This window comes from Dendropsophus ebraccatus, chromosome 9 (assembly GCF_027789765.1).
Source record: "Dendropsophus ebraccatus isolate aDenEbr1 chromosome 9, aDenEbr1.pat, whole genome shotgun sequence".
NCBI lineage: Eukaryota > Metazoa > Chordata > Amphibia > Anura > Hylidae > Dendropsophus > Dendropsophus ebraccatus.
In genome coordinates, this window is record NC_091462.1 from 43998987 (window position 1) to 44021890 (window position 22904).

General features: G+C 44.2%; 1 long non-coding RNA gene across 1 annotated transcript in view; it reads right to left on the minus strand.

Annotated features, from left to right (window-relative positions):
* Positions 1-16998, minus strand: part of LOC138802065 (uncharacterized) — a 50308-nt gene extending 33310 nt beyond the window's left edge. Inside the window, exons 1-2 of the long non-coding RNA XR_011364674.1 lie at positions 16796-16998; positions 12580-12763 (exon numbers count right to left, since the gene is read on the minus strand). This is a non-coding gene — a long non-coding RNA (uncharacterized lncRNA). The remainder of the gene's footprint in view (positions 1-12579; positions 12764-16795) is intronic.
* Between the last annotated feature and the right edge of the window lie 5906 nt (positions 16999-22904).

Sequence of the window (22904 nt, forward strand, 5' to 3'; positions counted from 1 at the left end):
TACACTGGACTAAAGGTCCTGTCAGTGATATCTCCCTCACACCTGTCTGCTGAGATCTACAGCCCTAGATATGGTATGGACCTCACAGATTCCCTTTAAAGGAGAAAAACATGGCCACCTTCTTCCAGAAACAGCGCCACACTCTTCTTCAGTTTGTGTGAGGTATTGCAGCTCAGTTCCATTGAAGTAATTTGGAGCCAAGTTGTAATACCACACACAGTCTGAAGACAGGGGTGGTGCTGTTTTTGGACAAAAGTTACTATATTTTTTTAAATCCCTTTTATCCTGACTATGTCTCCATATAATGGCGGTATAAGTAGTAAGGTTTTAATTATTAAAATGTGTCTGGTTATGATCTCGTGTGTAATCTAAGATACATAATAAGCTACTAGATAGCTATTTCCTACTGGGTATCTATCTATCTATCTATCTATCTATCTATCTATCTATCTATCTATCTATCTATCTATCTATCTATCTATCTATCTATCTACAGTATCTATATATCTCCTATCTATCTATCTATCTATCTATCTATCTATCTATCTATCTATCTATCTATCTATCTATCTATCTATCTATCTATCTACAGTATCTATCTATCTATCTATCTATCTATCTATCTATCTATCTATCTATCTATCTCCTATCTATCTACAGTATCTATCTATGTATCTCCTATCTATCTATCTCCTATCTATCTATCTATCTATCTATCTATCTATCTATCTATCTATCTATCTATCTATCTATCTATCTCCTAGCATCTATCTATCTCCTATCTATCTATCTATCTATCTATCTATCTATCTATCTATCTATCTATCTATCTGTCTCCTATCTATCTATCTATCTATCTATCTATCTATCTATCTGTCTCCTATCTATCTATCTATCTATCTATCTATCTATCTATCTATCTATCTGTCTCCTATCTATCTATCTGTCTCCTATCTATCTAGAATTTTCTGTGCATGATAATACAGTCATAGTTAATAACACCAGTAAGCAAATATTATCACCATACTGTACACGTTACTGCCATACTGTCACTAAGCACACCCACCAATATTGCCAATACTACCAGTATATAAGTAACAAATAATATCACCCCACCTTGAGCACGGCCATTATCACCACATAATGACTAATACCGCTACACTGTGACTGAATACAATCCACTATATACAACACTAATATTACCAATAATACAAGTAATACCATCACACCATGCCCACTACCCTCAGCATACGGTGACTGGATAATACCACTATACTGGCACCAAATAACAGCCACTATATAAAGACCAATATTCTCCCAGAACAGTGACCATAGAACACAGGTGTCACACTCCGTCCCTCCAGCTGTTACAAAACTACAAATCCCATCATGCCTAGACAGCTAAAGCATGATTAGAATTGTAGTTTTGCAACACCTGGAGGGACGGTTTGACGCCCCTGATACAGAGGTAGATCCCAGCTGTATAAAGGTTCTGCAGACCTTATAAGTGATTATAGTGCAGTTACATCCTGTCACTCACAGTAGGCGTCTTCTCTGCATAAAGAGCTGTCCACTTTTCCTTTTCTTCTCCATCTGGCTCTGGCCATCATGAAGGCTTCTCTGGCCAGGACTCCTCTCCACGGGATCTGCTAGACAGACATTTTAGGCTTCATGCTCCAGCAACATCCTCATCTATACATCCCCCCAAATAGAATAGCCCCCCTGCTGTACATCCCCCCCATATAACCCCCCCCCCCTGTACATTCCCCCATATAGAAATGTCCCCCCTGCATCCCCCTCCCATATAGAACAGCCCCCTGCATCCCCCCATATAGAATAGCCCCCCTGCATCCCCCCATATAGAATAGCCCCCCTGCATCCCCCTCCCATATAGAATAGCCTCCCTGCAACCCCCCATATAGAATAGCCCCCTGCATCCCCCTCCCATATAGAATAGCCCCCTTGCATCCCCCTCCCATATAGAATAGCCCCCTGCATCCCCCTCCCATATAGAAAAGCCCCCTGCATCCCCCTCCAATATAGAATAGCCCCCTGCATCCCCCTCCCATATAGAATAGCCCCCTGCATCCCCCTCCCATATAGAATAGCCCCCTGCATCCCCCTCCCATATAGAATAGCCCCCTGCATCCCCCTCCCATATAGAACAGACCCCTGCATCCCCCTCCTATATAGAATAGCCCCCCTGCATCCCCCTCCCATATAGAATAGCCCCCCCTGCATCCCCCTCCCATATAGAAAAGCCCCCCTGCATCCCCCTCCAATATAAAATAGCCCCATGCATCCCCCTCCCATATAGAATAGCCCCCTGCATCCCCCCATATAGAATAGCCCCCCTGCATCCCCCTCCCATATAGAAAAGCCCCCCTGCATCGCCCTCATATAGAAAAGCCCCCCTGCACCCCCCCCCATATAGAATAGCCCCCCTGCATCCCCCTCCCATATAGAATAGCCCCCTGCATCCTCCTCCTATATAGAATAGCCCCCCTGCATCCCCCCATATAGAATAGCCCCCCTGCATCCCCCTCCCATATAGAAAAGCCCCCCTGCATCGCCCTCATATAGAAAAGCCCCCCTGCACCCCCCCATATAGAATAGCCCCCCTGCATCCCCCTCCCATATAGAATAGCCCCCTGCATCCCCTTCCCATATAGAATAGCCCCCTGCATCCCCCTCCAATATAGAATAGCCCCCTGCATCCCCCACCCATATAGAAAAGCCCCCCTGCATCCCCCCATATAGAATAGCCCTCCTGCATCCCCCTCCTATATAGAATAGCCCCCCTGCATCCCCCTCCCATATAGAAAAGCCCTCCTGCATCCCCCCATATAGAATAGCCCCCCTGCATCCCCCTCCCATATAGAATAGCCCCCCCTGCAACCCCCCATATAGAATAGCCCCCTGCATCACCCTCCCATATAGAAAAGCCCCCGTGCATCCCCCTCCCATATAGAAAAGCCCCCCTGCATCCCCCTCCCATATAGAAAAGCCCCCCTGCATCCCCCTCCCATATAGAATAGCCCCCTGCATCCCCCTCCCATATAGAATAGCCCCCTGCATCCCCCTCCCATATAGAATAGCCCCCTGCATCCCCCTCCCATATAGAATAGCCCCCTGCATCCCCCTCCAATATAGAATAGCCCCCTGCATCCCCCTCCCATATAGAATAGCCCCCTGCATCCCCCTCCAATATAGAATAGCCCCCCCTGCACCCCCCATATAGAACAGCCCCCCTGCATCCCCCTCCCACATAGAACAGCCCCCCTGCACCCCCCCCATATAGAATAGCCCCCCTGCACCCCCCCCCCTATAGAATAGCCCTCCCTATGTGGCCACATGTGAAGGGGTTAAAAAAAAACAAAAAAAAACCTCACCTCACCTCGCTCCCAGCAGCTTCCTCCTCCGGATCTTCGATGCACAGCATCTTCATCCTGCTGCAGCAGGGTGGTGGCGGCGGCCCCTCTCCTCTCTCTCCTCCAGGTCCTCAGCGGCGCGTCAGGGAAGTGACGTCACCGCTGGGGACCTGGTGTAGGTGCCTGCAGACGTGCCTGCGTGCGGCACGTCTGCGGCCATCGGCACTTGGGGGGGGATCAGGCGGGGCAGAGACACGCCACCGCAGCCCCCTCTCGACACCACAGCCCGCTCACCTCGGCCCGGCTGTCCCGCTCTTGACGTGCTTCTCCAATCAACGAGGGGCCACTGGATTGGAGGAGCACGTCAGGAGCGGGCAGGAAGAAGCGGGTGGCAGGACCGGGCCGCAGCAGTGATTTTTTTTTTTTCCCTATTATGCAGCCCGGGCGGCCCACGGACTGGTGATCTGGCCAGCCCAGCGGGCATTTGCCCGCCTTGCCAGATTACCAGTCCGGGCCTACCCCACCCCCTCCCCAGCACTGCACCCATCCTAGTAAGGAAGAGGGGTCACTTAACCCCTTCCTTGCTGGGATGGGTGCAGTCTGACATCAGTCTGGCCCCCAAGGGGTTAAGGGGGATGCAATACATCCTCCCTTAACCCCTTGGGGGCCAGACTGTAAGCAGCGATCTGTAAAGATGCTGCATACTGTAAGGTGCACAACACCGCTCACAATAATGGGTGTTGTGCTCCTGTTTGTGTGTTTTTTGTGTGTTTCTCCCTTTTTGTTTTTCAGATATCGGTATCCTGTGGATTACGTCGGATTCCATGGACTACGACGATGACCAGCGGTTGTTTGGTTTTTTTTTAATAAAATGGTCAATGAGGGGTGTGGGGGTGTTTTTATTTGAATAAAAAAATTTTTTTCACTTGTGTGTTGTCTTTATTTCTTTACTTTATAGACTTAGTAGTGGAAGCCGTCTAATAGACGGAATCCATTACTAAGTCGGGGCCTAGTGTTAGACGGTATAAAATGGCTAACACTAACCCCCCATTATTACCCCAGTACCCAATGCCACCAGGGGTACTGGGAAGAGCCGATTGCCAGTGGTCCTGGAGCGTCAAAATTGGCGCTCCTGGACCGAAGCGTCAGCAGGCTGGTAAGATTTAGGCTGGGGAGGGCCTAAACCAATGGCTCTTCCCACCCTGGTGTTACCAGGCTGCTGTCGCATGGTTTTTAACCTGGCTGGTTATAAAAATAGGGGGGACCCTATGCGTTTTTTTTTTTTAAATAAATAAATAATTTAAAAAAACGCATAGGGTCCCCCCCTATTTTCATAACCAGCCGGGTTAAAAACCAAGCAACAGCAGCCTGGTAACACCAGGGTGGGAAGAGCCAATGGTTTAGGCCCTCCCCAGCCTAAATCTTACCAGCCTGCTGCCGCCCGGTCCAGGAGCGCCAATTTTGATGCTCCGGGACCACTGGCACCCGGCTCTTCCCAGTACCCCTGGTGGCATTGGGTACTGGGGTAATAATGGGGGGGTTAGTGTTAGCCATTTTATACCGGCTAACACTAGGCAGCGACTTAGTAATGGATTCCGTCTATTAGACGGCTTCCACTACTAAGTCTATAAAGTAAAGAAATAAAGACAAGACATTTTTATTCAATAAAAACACCCCCACACCCCTCATTGACCATTTTATTAAAAAAAAAAACACCAAACAACCGCTGGTCATCAACGTAGTCCATGGAATCCGACATAATCCACAGGATACCGATATCTGAAAAACAAAAAGGGAGAAACACACAAAAAACACACAAACCGGAGCACAACACCCATCATTGTGAGCGGTGTTGTGCACCTTACAGTATGCAGCATCTTTACAGATCGCTGCTTACAGTCTGGCCCCCAAGGGGTTAAGGGAGGATGTATTGCATCCCCCTTAACCCCTTGGGGGCCAGACTGATGTCAGACTGCACCCATCCCAGCAAGGTAGGGGTTAAGTGACCCCCCCCTTCCTTACTGGGATGGGTGCAGTGCTGGGGAGGGGGTGGGGAGATCTTTATACTCACCATCTGATGTCCCGATGTTGCCTCTTCGCTGGTCGGCAGCACAATGAAGTGACTGTAGGGCGGATCGGCTCTTTATATGTGCGCTCAGCCGATCAGCCAACCAGCTGAGCGCACATATAATTCAAAATGTTTCTTCTAATAATGCTATTGTAATAACATAATTAGAAGAAACATTTGATGTTTTAATTAAAGTAAAGTGTTGATTAGTACAGAATGCTCTATTGCCGGCAATATGAATTAACGGCTTAATAGAGCTTCCTGTACTAGTTAATATTTAATTAATAAAACACATTTTTGTTGTAATAAAATCAGTTTTGTTGTTCAATAATTTAATTCTAACAAATCCATCATTGTGCAATTAAATATACTGTCAAAAAATATATATATAGAAATATACATTTATTGATATATATATTTATTTTAACAGTATATTTAATTGCACAATGATGGATTCGTTAGAATTAAATTATTGAACAACGAAAGGCACTTTATTACAAAGAAAATGTGTTTTATTAATTTAATATATTAACTATTAGAGGCATCGGCATTCGGCATTATTGCCGGCTATTTTTGAAGTACTCCGTACGAACCGCCTGTCAATCCACGGCCGTGAATTTGCACAGTTCCAGCCGCAAACAATGGTCTTGTTAATTTTTTACGGGTCCGTTTACGATCGGGCCGTAGGCTCATACATAGTGTGCACTGTGCAGCCGTATATCGTATACTTTCCAGCGTACGCATGAACCGGAAAAATACGGCCGATGATTTACAGCCCGCAATACAGCCGCACAGATACATAGTGTGAACATAGCCTGATACTGTATCTGTACAGTTCTGCCACACTGGTAGATGATAAAAATTCAGGAAGTGAAAAAAATGGCCCCTGTGCCAATTCCCATTGTCTTCTGCTCCTGCTGCTATCCCCCCCTAGGAGACAAATATCCCATGCCTCTGTCTCACATTGTGTGTGTTTGCTGATGATGCAGACAGGGGGCAGGGTGTGATGTCACAGGGGGCTGGATCCCCCAATCCCCTGAGTGATTCACCATCTCTAACCGTCCAGAAGCAGGTGCAGCACTAACTTTACTGATTGTGTGGGTGGCTTTTCCCTCACATGAGAGAAAGCATTGCATTCTGGGAAATGCCAAACCAGGAAGAGCAAAACCCCCCAAAACAAATGGATTTTGGTAGCTTCAAAACTGGGATAGACAGGAAAGTAATGCGTTATGCTTCTGCAGAAGTTTCATTTTTTTTAACCTCTACCTGGAGTTCCCCTTTAAGGAACCTTACAGAGAGAGTTCCAGTGTTATGCACTGCCTCCTCAATAACAGGAGGATAAATCCAATATTTATTGGTCAATAGTGGAGCCAAATACACAACAATAATACAGGATGGAACTGCAGTTCCCCATAATGCAGTAGCGTAGTACAACAGGCTAGAATAGAGAAGCAGGGCTGTGTGGTCACATGAAAGCAGTGGGGATAGGGTGTGTGCTCATCGGTGTGTATGGCTGAATGTAAGTGCAGGCACGTTATAACAGCAGTGTGTATAGCTGAGTGTGAGTGCAGACACATTATAGCAGGAATGGAGAGTATGGGAAACACAAGGGCTGACAGAGACTGCAGGGAGTATGAAGGAATGAGCAGGGCAGATGTGGGCACATACATGCAGCACTTTCTGTCCAGGGAGAGAGGGGTTACAGCTATGGAGAGATTACCTCCACACTCCTGTCTCCTGATGTAAGCCCCAGCTTGAAGTGGATCTGCTATGATTTGGAAGGTGAGGGAGACTTCCTGGTTCAGAGTACAGTGCTGTAGAGCCGACTATGCAGACCATGCCCCTCCCCCACTCGCCCTCCCACCCAGTACAGGGAGTTCTTAAACCAAAGCAATGCTCTTAAACCAAGTTACAATTTTGAAAAACCATGACCTCTAGCCAGGCGTTCTCGATCCAAGTTAGGGTCTATTTACACAGAAAGATTATCTGAGATTTCTCCTCTTTTCAAATCCATTCCTGGCTCTGACTTCAAATCTTTGGCAGGTAATCTGTCAGATAATCTTTCTGTGTAAATAAACCCTTACTCTTAAATCAAGGTACCACTTTAACTTTAAAATGCTGAATACAGTGTAGAATAGGATGGTGGGGGAATAGAAAACAGCATTGGCAGGGGAGACAGACATGTAAGTATACATTTACTGTCATGTCCCCTGCAGCCCTGGTAGCATGGCTAAGTATTTTTTCCCAGACAATTCCTTAAACTTAAACTGCATTTAGCAATTTATAACCATGTGGAGCAGGAGGCCTGAATGGTTTCGGCTTGGGGTCAGATATATGGTGTAGTCTTTTTACTAGGCCAGAAGAAGCACGCCTGCGCGAAACGGACATTGCCTGTGGAACGCCCCTGACATCAATGTCTCCTGTTGTTTGACTGTGAGTGAATTTTGCATTAATAAATGACCTGTGCAGCTACTGATGAGTGCTGTTCATCTCTTACTGTAAGACATATTTAAATAAATTGCATACTGGTGAAGAATGCAATTCAGAGAGCATTCTAAAACACATTAGTGACCAATAAAAAATAAAAAAAAGACAATTTGAAAACAGAGAATATTCTATTTTGAACCAAGAAACGATTCCATACTGGGTACTACCCTCAGACACCTCATCTTAGTATCTCCCCCCAGGTCAAGGACTTCTTAGGCTACGTGCACACGGAGCAAAATCGGCGTAAATTCTCTGCCGCGGAATGCTGCAAGCCTCCCTGTTATAATGACAGTCTATGGGAGGTTCGTGCTCCTCCTCTCCCCACGCTGAAGAATGAACATGGTCATTCTTCAGCACGGAGAGAGGAGGCGTGTAAGCCTCCCATAGACATTATGACAGGGAGGCTGGCGGCACTCTCCGCAGCAGGATTCCACCACTTTTGCTCATGTGCACGTAGCCTTACACTTTGCCCAGTGGACAATTACCCACTTCCCTAGACTACTCCACCCACCCTCCTTGTGGACCCTGCACCATCATATACTTTTAATTGGAGCTTTGAACTATATAAGGTGGTTGCGTCATCTGCACAGAAGATTCTAGTAAGCAACCTGTCTGCTGTCTTACTCACTGTACATAAACATTTACATTAGTATAAACCCTGCTACGTACACTGGTGCAAACATTTAAGTAATAAAAAATCGCAACAAAAGTCAAATTTGCAGCTGGTTCTGTGAAGTTAGAAAAGATTTAGCCACAAAGTAAATGGAAAGATCTAAGACCACGTTCTGTGAACTGGGAATTTTGTAAGACTTTAAAGGACTCGGCAAACATACAAAGATTCCCTCCACTTGTCTCCTTGTTTTACTAGTTGTCTGCCCGTACCCTCAGCTTGTTGGTTAATAAATAACACTCACCGCTAAAGTAACCATTCAGTTACTGTTATCTAGGATCAGAAAGTGCAATGTCATAAACCTGAGGCATCACTGATGGAGACAGCTACAGGCTGGAGAGTCACATACAAAATAGCTTATGACGATAGAACCTATAGGGGATCCTGGTTAATAATGAGGAAAGGGCATTCATTGCCATCTCCCACTGAGGTCCAGCCAATAAAAATCCTTTGATTTCATGGAATGGCGTCTACTGGCATTTCACAAAACCTTTCCGGTAATTTAAGAGCCAGCAGACTGTCAGCTCCTCTGTACGTATCATATCACCAGACAGACTGAAGGGGCAACTGTGCCTATTGTAGATGGAGAAGAGGACATAGGTGGCTGGGGGCTCTCACCTTTCTGTTTACATTATTTTATAGACAAGAGACCCCTATTTACCGTAAGGCTGATATTCACCATGACTGCCAATACAGATGGATAAAAGAAAGAAATAGTATTACATGTCACAGACTGTTCTATACTTACTTAAGGGGCTGAGTGGAAGTCTTTCTAGTTTCGTTTACCCTGTTCTATGCTGTAGGATACCCCATATGATACATGAACACAGATATGTTATCTGTTATTTAATGCTCTTTTAATCCAGCACAGTGTCAATGAGACGGGGCCTAGAGCATCTGTGCCCTAGGCCTGCAGTGGCTCTCTCTTCTTACCACCTTTCTTCTTATTAGCTATGCCCCTAGGCCCCGCCTCATTGACACAGCTTAGAGTTTTTCTTTCTTTTTTTTCTTTTTTATAAAAAAGGATGGCACCAGGAGATATTTTTAACCCCGGGACCAGACACAAATTTACCACGGCAATGCAGTGATACCAGCGGTTTGGGGGAGGATGGGGGGGGGGGGCTACTGAGTAACTTTAAACATATACACCTTTTATATTAAGCAAAATGCAGAAGGAAAATTTACACATTGGGAAGGTGGGGGGTAGTTAGGTCTAGGAGAATAAGTTTTAGATGCATTGATGAAATAAATCATTGGTTTAGTATATAGCTTATAACTATAGCAGCATATTGCATATTACCAATATGTTAGGATTAAGTAAAAAGTGGTTATTCAGCGAAAATATTTGCCTTTCAAATTAACTGGTTTCAGACAGTTATATCGATTTATAATTTACTTCTATTTTAATAATCTCATATACTCAATCTTCCTATACTTATCAGCTGCTATATGTCCTGCAGGAAATGGTGTTTTCTTTTCAGTCTGACACAGTGCTCGAGACAGGAACTGTCCAGAGCAGGAGAGGTTTTCTATAGGAATTTGCTGCTGCTCTCCACAGTTCCTGTCTCGGACAGAGATGTTAGCATGAGAGCAGTGTGTCGGACTGGAAAGAATACACCACTTCCTGCAGGGCATAAATAAAAGTAAATAGTAAAACCAGTTGATTTGAAAGAAAAAGATTTTCGCTGGAGTACCCCTTTAATGCAGTAAGTTTGCTTTTGGAAATTACTCTGTTTGACTATGTATAAACCTAAACAAGGATTTGGTACTACAATTTTATTAGGAAAAACAACTCTTTTGGCTCTGACTCTTAAAGCACAAGGGCCGTGACACATTGTGAATTGCTCAAAGCCCCTAATGACAGGTCAGAAGATAAATTTAGGTGTTTTTTTTCCTTCTATGTATAAAGACATTCAGAGTGGATGTTTAACCCAATGTTTCCTTCAGGAGGTCAGACTCCATGTCCTGCAGCTGCCTCGGCCGGACTCTATGTCATAGTGTCATCCTGCCATACAGAGGTCAAGAACTTTTCTTTGACTGTGTCCCGGTGCTGAAAGAAGTGCAACCTAAATACCCCCATCCTTCTTCAGTATCCTGCAGCTCTTCATGATAAAACACTACCAACACCCTAAACATTTTTTTACTGGGTCTACTGATTCAGTTGTTTACTACTTGCTAGTCTACGACATTGTGTCAAGTAGGGCTGAAATGTCTATCGTCTTTCACTTAGAAGAATCTTTGAAGACTCTTTGGGACAATGTTTTTCCGGCAGGATGTGTAAATGCTTCACTGTAGATGGAATCAATATAACAATCAGATAGAAAATCCATTGTATTACTGATCCCTTTTATACAGGGCGGTTATTGTGCAAATGCAAATTTGCATTATTAGGAATGCTCAATTCTGATATAATTGGGCCATGTAAAAGAGCCAGCGATCAGATGGCGAATAATTGTTTTTGACTCATTGGAACTTTTGAGGGACTGAAACCGTCATTATCTACCACACGTCACCCTGTGTACAGAGGGGATATATAGATGATAATGATGAGTTTGTATGGCCTCACGATTTGTAAAGGCTCTGTAAACAAGGGCCGATCTTACTGATCAGCTTTAGTTATCGCGGCAGTGGCCATAGATGATAAAAACTTGTCAGTAGATACTGCTATTATCAGCAGAATGCACCAACTATCCAATGCCATAAACATGCTAGCTGTGAAATGAATGTCCATTAGACTAAAGCCCCTATTACACAGGGCAATCTGTGGGAGCAAGCGAGTGCTGACCTGACATGCGCCGATAGCGAGCAGGTAAGTGTGGGGCGGGGGAGGGGCGCTAGCAGGAATATCCCTCAGAAGGAAAAGCAGACAACTGTTTTGGAGGAAAGATTGTCAATCACCCAAGATAAAATTGTCATGTTTGGGTGTCTTGTGTATGATCAGCTTAACAGACTGGCAGACCTTTGGCTGACATCGAAATTTGGGAGAAAATAAATATTTAGTCTAGTCCTGTTAGCTTGTTGGCACTTGCCTTTTGTTTTCTTGCATAGCCCAAATGTATATGGGAAAGTCGAGACTCCTGTTGACATTTACCATGAGATTTGCTGTACATATATGGCTGTTGTGTAAAGATCACAGTGTAAAGCTGACCACCCAAGGGCTAATCCATGCATGTTAAGGCAGTAATTGTGTGATTCTTATATACAGGACTTTGTTATTTTTTTTTTTAAAGAGTATTTTATTTGCTTTCTAAGGTATAAAAATACAAAGATTTACAATCGTGTAAAGGAATAATACATTGGTCATACATAAATAGTCACAGGATTAGAAGAACATGTTAATGAGAATGTAATCTTATTTATGTTATAGTACAGTATAAGGGTATGTGCACACTTCAGAATCCCGGTGGAACACCCGTTGCGGATTCCGCAGCTCGCCCCTCCTGCCGGTCGTGCACATCTATACTGGTCCCATAGGTTTCATTCTATGGTTTACCATATTCTGCCGTCCGCCCGAAGAATGAAGCCTCAGGGACCAGCGGAGATGTGTGCGGCCGGCAGCGTCCGCAAGCGGAGGCGAGCTGCAGAATCCGCGGCAGGTGTTTGCAGACAGCATGAAGACCTGTTAAATGTTTTGAGGCTGTGTCCATTTAGTATAACATATAACGTCCCACCATACGAAGTGTCTGGTTTTATCTAAATATTCAAAATAACTTGTTGGCAATTTATAAGTTATATAGTTAATTTTCGCCATCTTCATAAAACCTAATGGCTATTCTAAGCTGATTGTGGACCTCAATTACTGAGATAATATGATAAGCTTGCATTATAGGGAAATTCTTGGCTTATTGGAGGAACGCTTTACACTTGCACATGTCGGCACTTGGCGGCCGATCGCTGTCTTAGTGACATAATCATTCCCAAATCACCCACAAATCCTTTCACAAAATGTCTTCTGTTAAACTTAAAAGGATAATGCAAAATACCTTTTAGTGATGTAGTCCCTGGAGCGGCCTTATCAGATGGTAACCCGAATCTGGCCGTGCCTTATTGAATTATCATCATTTGTGACTTTTCAACAACTTGTTAAAGTCCAGTTACAGATCATGTTCTCCGGCCAGCTTGTGCATTGCCCCTGGGGATAAGTGGAGTTTTAACAGTTTGTACGGCCTAAGATGGGAACATAAGGGATCTTTGTCAAGGATGCAGAGACGGAAAACAAACCAGCAGTGTCAGATGAAATTAACACAGCTAAGGTGCACGACAGAGCCAGCCACAATGGCAATGTTCTTCAGGTCTGTCGTAATGGACTCGGATTTGTTTATATGTCATTGCTGCAATAACTCTGTTAAATCTAAGTTGGTGTGAGCAAGGAAAATGAGAGTACCAAGTAAACTATCGACCCAAAGTGCTTTTATTCAGCGTGTAATGCAATCCGGTGCCAAACTCTATAAAGAGGCAAGCCTATTCACCAACAATGAAGGCCGGTTTAATAAGGCCAGACATTATTTGACACACGGCTCTGTGCTAAATATAAGAAAATATTTCCCTCAATAAAATTCACACGTACATCTGTGCTCTGTGTCGTTTCGGAATGACAGTTCCTATTTTGTAAAGGAGAGAACAAATCATTCAATGGAAGGACAATGTTCACATCACCCTATGAAGAAGGCGATGCTCATATTCTAGAACGTGACAGGAATGCAATGGACGGAATTCAGAGACTCTTCTTTGCGTCAAGGAAATTACATGTTTATACTCAAGCTAGGTTGGCAAACACCAGCCTGAATAGGGCTGAGCTGCGAAAAACCAGGCGCTCAACGTAGAAAGCAGTAAAAGTGAATTTTCCAACCTCAATCCCCACCAACACATTTAACTATAAAAAAAAAAGATTCAAATGACAAAATAGTTTTCATTAGAAACAGTGAAATACCATATTGTGTGTGTGCGGACTTATATGCACTAGCTAAATGTACATAGCTATGACATTTCATGGTGCATATTAGTGTTAGATTGGGGTATCTAGAGCCAACCAATAGAATTCATACAACTTTATGCTATATGGAAGCTTTATCTGTCCCCTTATTGACTTTATGTACATGTGTAAGATTGCTCCTACCTCAGCACCAGTCACCGCCTTTGCGAAGGACTTGTTAATGACCATAAATTGAGGAGGTTGGTAGATTCAGCAGGATGCTGTGATGACATGAAAGGCCCAACATCTTAGGGCTGACCATGTCTTTTGGACCTGACTAACCACGCATCGTTACATGTAATAGCGATACCTGCCTGACAGCTGATGACTATAATAAAGTATATACATTACCTCTCAACATTTCCCAGGGTCTCACTGGCTTCTCCCCGCTTTTCGCAGCCGCCGAAGTGAGTCTGTCCCTGAAGTGACAGACTGCTCAGCCAATCATTGGCTGGTACGGGACCACCGTGGCCAGTGATTGGCTGAGTGGCCTATCACTTCAGAGACAGACTCTGAAGTTGCACCAGTGACTGCAGGGAGCAGGGAAAAGCCAGGAAGACACCGGGGAGTGTGGAGAGGTAAAGTATATACTTTATTATTTTGAACTTTTAAAGCAAGAGCTGCATGGACATCACTTACAGTGTCTGTGCAGCCGTTGCTGCACGATTATCAAACCATGTGGTAGGCTCAGTAAACGAGTGCCGATCAAGCGACCTGCGCTTGTTTACATTACTAATAGGCCCTTAATCTAACTGGAGATTTCCAGGTTCCCTGATGGTCCAGGTTAAGCTTGGTGCATATACAGTACACCTATGATGCGTTGAGATTTCAGTAATTACAATATAGAAAATACAAAATCACATTTACTATTTTTATTCATGTTGTATAGCATTTTACAATGAGAAGAAATAGGAGGTATAAGCTATGGTAAGCCATTCAACAAGTTTGTGCTCAGCTGCTAATATGGTCCAAAGAACGTTGCCTAAAGACATAAATAAATTGAGGATAGAAATAAAACATTGCCATCAGCAAACAATAAGATACAAGTAATTCCCTCTGGAAGCGCAAGCAAATTGCTGAAATATCTAGGGCACGTCTTCCTTTTGTGCCAGTGTAAGCCACCTATATAACAAATCTGATTACATACCAGCATAATAGTCTGCGTGGTCATTAAAAAAATCTGCAGAAGTAAATAGACAACCACAAAATGAAAAAGGAACTCCAACATAAATGGCATAAATAGCATACAAATGATCACATTGTTTCACTAATAGCTGGGGGGGGATCAGTACTGATTCTCATTTAAGAGATTCAGTGGTGTATGGAGAATTATTTTTCAGGCAATGATCCATGGGAAAAAAAAGTACGTGCAATAGCTCATACAAGTCTTATCCACATGGAAAGCTTACCCATTAGTAGACAGTAACTTCTGGGTTCTTGCCCTTTATCAGTACAGAGCAGAGTATGGTGTATGGATACTTCTTTTTTAAGCAGTGCTCTATGGCGAAAAAAAAAGTATGCAAATTAATTTTCTAATGGCTCAAGATGCCCAAAACACCTGTCTACAGATGAGTTACCATTTCTTTACAAGGAAACACTGGTTTAGACACCTCCCTTCGACATTTCTCTAGTGGAGAAGAGCAAACTTTGAGTAGGTTTAGGTCCAACCGAACCTGAACGCTCTGCATTTGATTACCAGTGGATACAGCAGTTGGATGCAGCTCTAAGGGCCCTATAACACGGAGCGTTAATTGGCCAAGTCAGGATGATTCGGACGATTATCGCTCTGTGTAATAAAGAAAATGATCAGCCGATAAAACGATCATCGGCTGAGCGTTTCTTTGGGTTCAGACATTTAATCATTGGGCGCCAACAGCACATCACTACATGTAATAGCAACCCATGGCCGACGGCTAATGATTGTAGGGTAAAATAATGAATATTAACTCACCTTACCGTGTTCCTGGGTGGTGGCTTAGTCAATCACCGTCTGAGACCGTCCGCTCAGCCAATAACTGGCCGTGGCCTGTATTAGCCAGTGATTGGCTGAGTGGCCGGCGGCCTGTCACTGCAAAGACCAGAGCAGAGGCAGAGCTGCACACAGCGTAGATGGCCTCTGAGGACACCTGGAAACGCAGTAAGGTGAGTTAAAGGGGTTATCCAGTGCTACAAAAACATGGCCACTTTCTTTCAGAGATAGCACGACTCCTGTCTCCAGTTCAGGTGCAGTTTGCAATTAAGCTCCATTCACTTTAATGGAATTGAGAAGCAAAACCCTGTTCAAGCTGGAGACAAGAGTGGGGCTGTCTCTGGAAGAAAGTGGACATGTTTTTGTAGCGCTGGATAACCCCTTTATTATTTATTATTTTACACTAAATGCAAGGGCTGCCCTTGCTGCCCGATAATCGGCCCGTGTAATAGCTCAGTAAACGAGTGCCAATCTAGCAGATCAGTGCTTGTTTACTGTTTATTATTAGGCCTTGTAATAGGACCCTAAGGCTACCTGGGAAATATGGAAACAGCCAAAGACCATAGGCTAAATCCATGTTTTCCAGGACTCTCTAAGGCTACGTTCACACATAGTATTTTTGTCAGTCTTTTAGTCAGTTTTTTTTTCCAAGCAAAAACAGGAGTGAATTGAAAACACAGAAGCTGTGCAAATCTCTTCATTATCATTTTGTCCTGTCAATTACACTCCTAATTTTGGTTGAAAAAAGACTGACAGAAATACATCCAACTTCTTCAGCCACCGGTAATCAAATGCGGAGATTTCAGGTTTGGACAAACCCGAATGTAAAGTTTGCTCATCTCTACTCTCCAGCATCCTGCTCTGTACTGATGAGGGGCAAGAACTCCAAAACAGCTGTCAGCACATCAGTCACTTTTCCATATGAAGAAGAATCACTTAATAGAAAATAGTATTGGGCCTAAAAATTTTTAATGAAGTAGCACAAGGTTTAAATGCAATTTACTAAGCACTTCTGCCCCATTACTGTTGTGATCAATGGGAGTTTCAGCCCCTTGACTTCCACTGAAGCGAACTAAACTTGCATATTTATGGGTAAGCTGGGAGGGCAAATCCCTTCAAAGGGGGTGCAAACTACAAAATAGCACAATTCTATTTTAAAATCCACCAATATAGGGAAATTAGCAGTAAGTTACAAGAATCTAACCTGCTATTATATTGCCATAGAGTAGTAGTCGCTGAGGAAGAAGGTTTTTCTTACCTTAACGCTATTTTCCTGCAAAACTCCATTGTATTGTTAATTGGTGCAATGGGATAGAACTACACACACTGATCTGCCACACCTGCCATCCCCTCCTCATTAAATTCATCTGGGTCTCCACAGCGATGAAAGGATGGAGTGATGTCACAGAGCCGCCTCTATATTCATGAAGGGTGTGCTGGAAGGTGGATTGGTGCACCATGGCTGTAGTACCGCTGGTGTAAAGTGAAAATAACTCAGTTGCCCCTAGCAACCAATCAGATTCCACCTTTATTTCCTCACAGACTCTTTGGAAAATCAAAGGTGGAATCTGATTGGTTGCTAGGGGCAACTGAGCCAGTTTCACTTTACACCATATTTGATAAATCTCCCTCAAGTATACGATTCCAACCAGCCTCACAAAAAACATGACATGTCTTTTGCTATTCATTAAATAGCGGACGCACAGACCTGTCAGTTCACACAATGGAGAGTGGGGCTCCGGTGCTATGGCGAGTTGAGATGCATCCCAATTCAGCACAAATGAAGTTCATCCAGCCGGTACTGCAGTACCGGCCGTGATGATCTTCACTGACACTGGCCATTCTGTGACTCAACCGGGTAACAGAACGGCCTGTGTCATACGCTGTGTGAACCCGGACTTAAGGTGCATTTAGGGGAGAGGTTGAAGACTGATTAAACATGGGGTATACCATAAATAGCTATAATGGAGGGGATCCCTTTACAAAAAATATGATTCTATTAAAATTGCATACATACATACTTTTTTTTTAGAAATTAGTTATTTTAGTATTTTTTCTAAAACAATCAGACATTATGACGAGTAAAATCCTATACCAGTTCACTAAACTAGGAAAGTGGGAAACCAGCCATTGTATTGCTTATTGCTAATTGGATTCTCAGCTGGAGCGGGAGACATTTTGTTTTGGACCATTACTGGAGATGGTGTGCATCAGGCCTACTTTATAGTTCTTTAATACCTCAAACTACATCAGCAATAGCAGTCCTCTGGGATTTACTACGCAGGATTAATTATGCCCCAAGACAGCCATCAAAGAAAAGTGCCATTGTGCATATGCTGGCAAGCGACACAATTTCCCATGGGTATTGCTCATGATGAAGTCTGTGATATGTTAGCAATGCATGGTGTTCCTACAGCAATTTCTATTCAACGATACGAAGGATAATAGACTCTGTTCTTGCATCTACAATTTGTTGTTTTCGTAAAAGTCCACATGGTATATATCTCCTCCAGAAGCAAAAAGTAAGCTACAATTTGTTGTGTTACCATCATATGTATCGCTAGTAGATCTATACCCAAACTAGTCATGTGCACAGCCATTTCTATGTCTTCTAGCTTCTTCCAAGCTATTTAGGTCAGCAGTGGCTAAAATGGTGGAGCTTAATGGGGTATTCTCATGTTGACAAGTTATGCCCTATACACGGTATCCAGCATAACTAAATGTTTACGGTGGGCCTCAGCTGTCGGACCCCCTGCAGTCTCTTAGTTATGCCCTAAATCAGAGCAGTGGGACGTGCATGAGCACTGCTGCTCTGGCAGCTCCATAGAGAATAAATGGACTCATAGGGTGCATCCACAGCTCCATCAAGCGGAGATTGTGGGGTCCCCTTACTTGAGATTGTGGAGGGACCCCTTGCAATCACTTAGTTTTGCTCATAACTTGTCAAGATGGAAATACCCCTTTAAGGACCTAATAATTAGTCTGGGAATTAAATCATCCATCTAGGCATCTGTGTCCTGCCTTTGTACCATGTGACCATGGTGATATAATGTAACTGCAATATCAGAAACCTCCACATGTAAATAATACCCAGCATACAATTTTATACTCTTGAAAGATTATTATCTACTTCTGGACAGGCAGTTGCTTAGCCATGATGCCTCCCGCTTCTGTCCTGGTGCGTGTCAGGAAGCTGCCTGTCTCTCTGTACAGAGATTGTCTTCACTTACATTAGTCCCTGTCCCCAATGGAGCTGACACTCTAAATTCCAAATTAACCTGTCACCTATTTTTAGAGAGTGGGAGGAAATCTAAAAACCAAGGAGACCAAACAAACAGAGGAAACCACACAGAGGTCCATTATCTACTGAGCGAATGGAACCGCAACACAAATGAGCAACCAGAACTCTATTCATTCTCTATGAGGCTTCCAAACATTAAAGCAAAGCTGTACCCACAATCTGCCCACCCTAAACCACTTATACCTTCAGATAGCTGCTTTTAATCCAAGATCTATCCTGGGTTCCATTCGGCAGGTGATACAGTTATTGTCCTAAAAAACAACTTTTAAACTTGCAGCCCTGTGTCAAATTGCCGTGGCCTAGAGTATCTGTGCCCTAACTTTGCACCACCCCTCCATCCCTCCTCCCCACCCTCCTTATCATTAGGAATGCTCCAGGCAGGTATTCTCCAATTCATCACCTGTGTGAGCACGGCACATGGGCTGGATCGTTAAGGCACCTGTGGAGTTTTCACTGCAGAGGAATAGGAAAAATCCTGCCAGTGGCATTCCTAATGATGAAAAGGGTGGGGAGGAGGGACGCAGGGGTGGTGCAAAGTTAGGGTACAGATACTCTAGGCCACGCCAATTTGACACAGGGCTGCAAGTTTAAAAGTTGTTTTTAGGACAATAACTGCGTCACCTGCTGAACGACCCCCAGGACAGATCTAGGATTAAAACAAAGGTACAAGTGGTTTTGGGGGGGGGGGGTCAGATTGTGGGTACTGAGTCGCTTTAAGGTTCTCTGAGATCAGCAATGTTCATAAGCTCCATAGAGTATCAATGGAGCACTGGTTACACAGGCAATCTCTGGCTGCATCTAATAAGAGCACAAGAGACCCTTGTTCTTGAGATCTAGCTATCCCTGCAGGCTGTATTACATGGCATGATATTGACCTACAGTGAGGGAGAGCTGTATTACACCAAACGATTATCGTCCGGAACAGCTGGTAATAGGTCATTCATTTGATGTAATAGGGCCTTAAGTCTGTGAATAGGGAATAACTTTGGTGATAAGATTACCCCAACACAAATGGCCAACACATGGATGAGGAGAACTCAGTCTCAGTACGTAATAAGGGAACATAACCTCAATGACACTATCTGGATTATTAGGAACAGAGGACAAACCTATAGATGTCTTTTCCGCTGTATTAAAGAGTAATTTTATCCAGAAGAGTTACTAACACCACTTCTAAAGCATCATGGCTGCCTTTAGTACATATATATGTCATGGAGAGTTCACCCATCTGGTATTTGGACCAAGAAAGTCCAGAAAACGGGCTCAGCCTAGAACGGACGTGAAGTCACTGAATATTAACATTCATACTTTCAAAAATGATGCTAGTAATGCAAGAATTTCACAGCCCATGTAGTTAGGGGAGATGGAAGGAATTCATTAATCTGAAATATGGATTTACAGGTGGTGCTGGAATGGTACAGAGACATATGAAAACCATTAGGATCAATAAGGCCAACATTAGATGCTGCAAATAAGGGCTACATATGTTACTAAATGGACCATAACTTTTTGCTAAATCCTTTCACAATGTGCTTAATATTAGGACCTGTCTATAAAAAAAAAATCATTTGTAACCCCTCAAAAGCCTGGGCACATTGGAATTTGTGGCCATAAATCCCCACTGGAAAAAAAAGTGGATTTTTTTTTTTTTTTTTTTACAAATTCACAGATTACTTTCAAAGTTTGTACTTCCCAAGAGCTAAACCGCACTTAAATTATGTGTAATCTATTCAAAGAGGTTCTTAAAGCGACTCTGTACCCAAAATCTGACCCCCCCCAAACTACTTGTACCTTCGGATAGCTGCTTTTAATCCAAGATCTGTCCTGGGGTCCGTTCGGCAGGGGATGCAGTTATTCTCCTAAAAACAACTTTTAATCCTGCAGCGCTGTGTCTAACGGCCGGGGCTTACATTTGTATATGCATTAGGCTGGCACCACCTCTCTGTCCTTCCCCCCCACCCTCCTCATCATTAGGAATGATCCAGGAACATTTACTGCTGTTTGAGCTTTGCACAGGTGTATTAACGATCCAGCCCATGTTCATTATCCACACAGGTGGGGAATAGGAAGCAATCTGCCTGGAGCATTCCTAATGATGAGGAGGGCGGGAGGAAGGACAGAGAGGGTCCCCAGGACAGATCTTGGATTAAAAGCAGCTATCTGAAGGTACAAGTGGTTTGGGGGGGTCAGATTGTGGGTACAGAGTCGCTTTAAAGGGGTTTTTCACAACAATTTTTCTTTTCACATCCACTGGTTCTAGCAAGTGGCAGAGATTTGTAATTTTCTTCTAATAAAAAAAAAAAATCGTCAGTTTTCCAGTACTTATCAGCTGCTGTATGTCCTGCAGGAAGTGGTGTATTCTTTCCAGTCTGACACAGTGCTCTCTGCTGACACCTCTGTCTCTTACAGGATCTGTCCAGAGCAGTAGCACATTCTCATAGAAAACCTCCACTGCTCTTCAGACTGGAAAGAATACCACTTCCTGCAGGACATACAGCAGCTGATAAGTACTGGAAGGCTTGAGATTTTTTTTTTTTTATAAAAGTAAAAAACAAATCTCTGGCACTTTCTGTCACCAGTTGATTTGAAAGAATTTTTGGGAGGTGAACTACCCCTTTAAGAAATATATAGGAACATTGATTACATAAATGAGCAACAGACATTCTCTGAGTAAAGGTCACATGAGGCAGAATCAGGGTCGTTCTTGGCATTTCTGGGGCCCCAAGCGAAGTTATGTCTGGGCCCCCCCCCTCTTGACACGCGGTCCAAAACAATAGACCGCTGTGTGTTGCCCCCAGTAGTATATACCCCTTGTGCGCTACCACCAGTAATATATACTCCTTGTGTGCTGCCCCCAATAGTTTATACCCCTTGTGTCCTGCCCCAGTAGTATATACCCCTTGTTTGCTTCCCCCAGTAGTATATAGACCCCTGTGTGTTCCCCCAGTTATATATAGCCCCCCGAGTGCTCCCCCAGAAGTATATAGACCTCCTGTGTGCTGCCCCAGTTGTATATAGACCCCCTGTGTGCTCCCCCACTAGTATATAGGCCCCCTGTGTGCTCCCTCAGGGGTATTTAGCCCCCCTGTGTGCTCCCCTACTTGGATATAGACCTCCTGTGTGCTCCCCCACTTGGATAGACCCCTGTGTGCTCCTCCAGTAGTATATAAACCCCCTGTGAGGTTCCCCCAGTAGTATATAGACCCCCTGTGTGCCCCACCAGTATTATATAGACCCCTTGTGTGCTGCCCCAGTAGTATACAGACCTCTGTGTGATCCCCCAGTTATATATAGACCACCTGTGTGCCTCACAAGTAGTATATAGACCCCCTGTATGTTCCTCCAGTAGTATATAGACCCCCTGTGTGCCCCACCAGTAGTATATACCCCTTGTTTGCTTCCCCCAGTAGTATATAGACCCCTGTGTGTTCCCCCAGTTATATATAGCCCCCCGTGTGCTCCCCCAGAAGTATATAGACCTCCTGTGTGCTGCCCCAGTTGTATATAGACCCCCTGTGTGCTCCCCCACTAGTATATAGGCCCCCTGTGTGCTCCCTCAGGGGTATTTAGCCCCCCTGTGTGCTCCCCTACTTGGATATAGACCTCCTGTGTGCTCCCCCACTTGGATAGACCCCTGTGTGCTCCTCCAGTAGTATATAAACCCCCTGTGAGGTTCCCCCAGTAATATATAGACCCCCTGTGTGCCCCACCAGTATTATATAGACCCCCTTGTGTGCTGCCCCAGTAGTATACAGACCCCTGTGTGATCCCCCAGTTATATATAGACCACCTGTGTGCCTCACAAGTAGTATATAGACCCCCTGTATGTTCCTCCAGTAGTATATAGACCCCCTGTGTGCCCCACCAGTAGTATATAGACCCCTGTGTGCTCCCCCAGTAGTATATAGCCCCCCTGTGTGCTCCCCCACTTGCATATAGACCTCGTGTGCTCTCCAAGTTGTATATAGACCCCATTCTGCTGACCCAAGTAGTATATAGACCCCCTGTGTGCTGCCCACAGTAGTATATAGACCCCTCTGTGAAGCCCCAGTAGTCTATAGCCCCC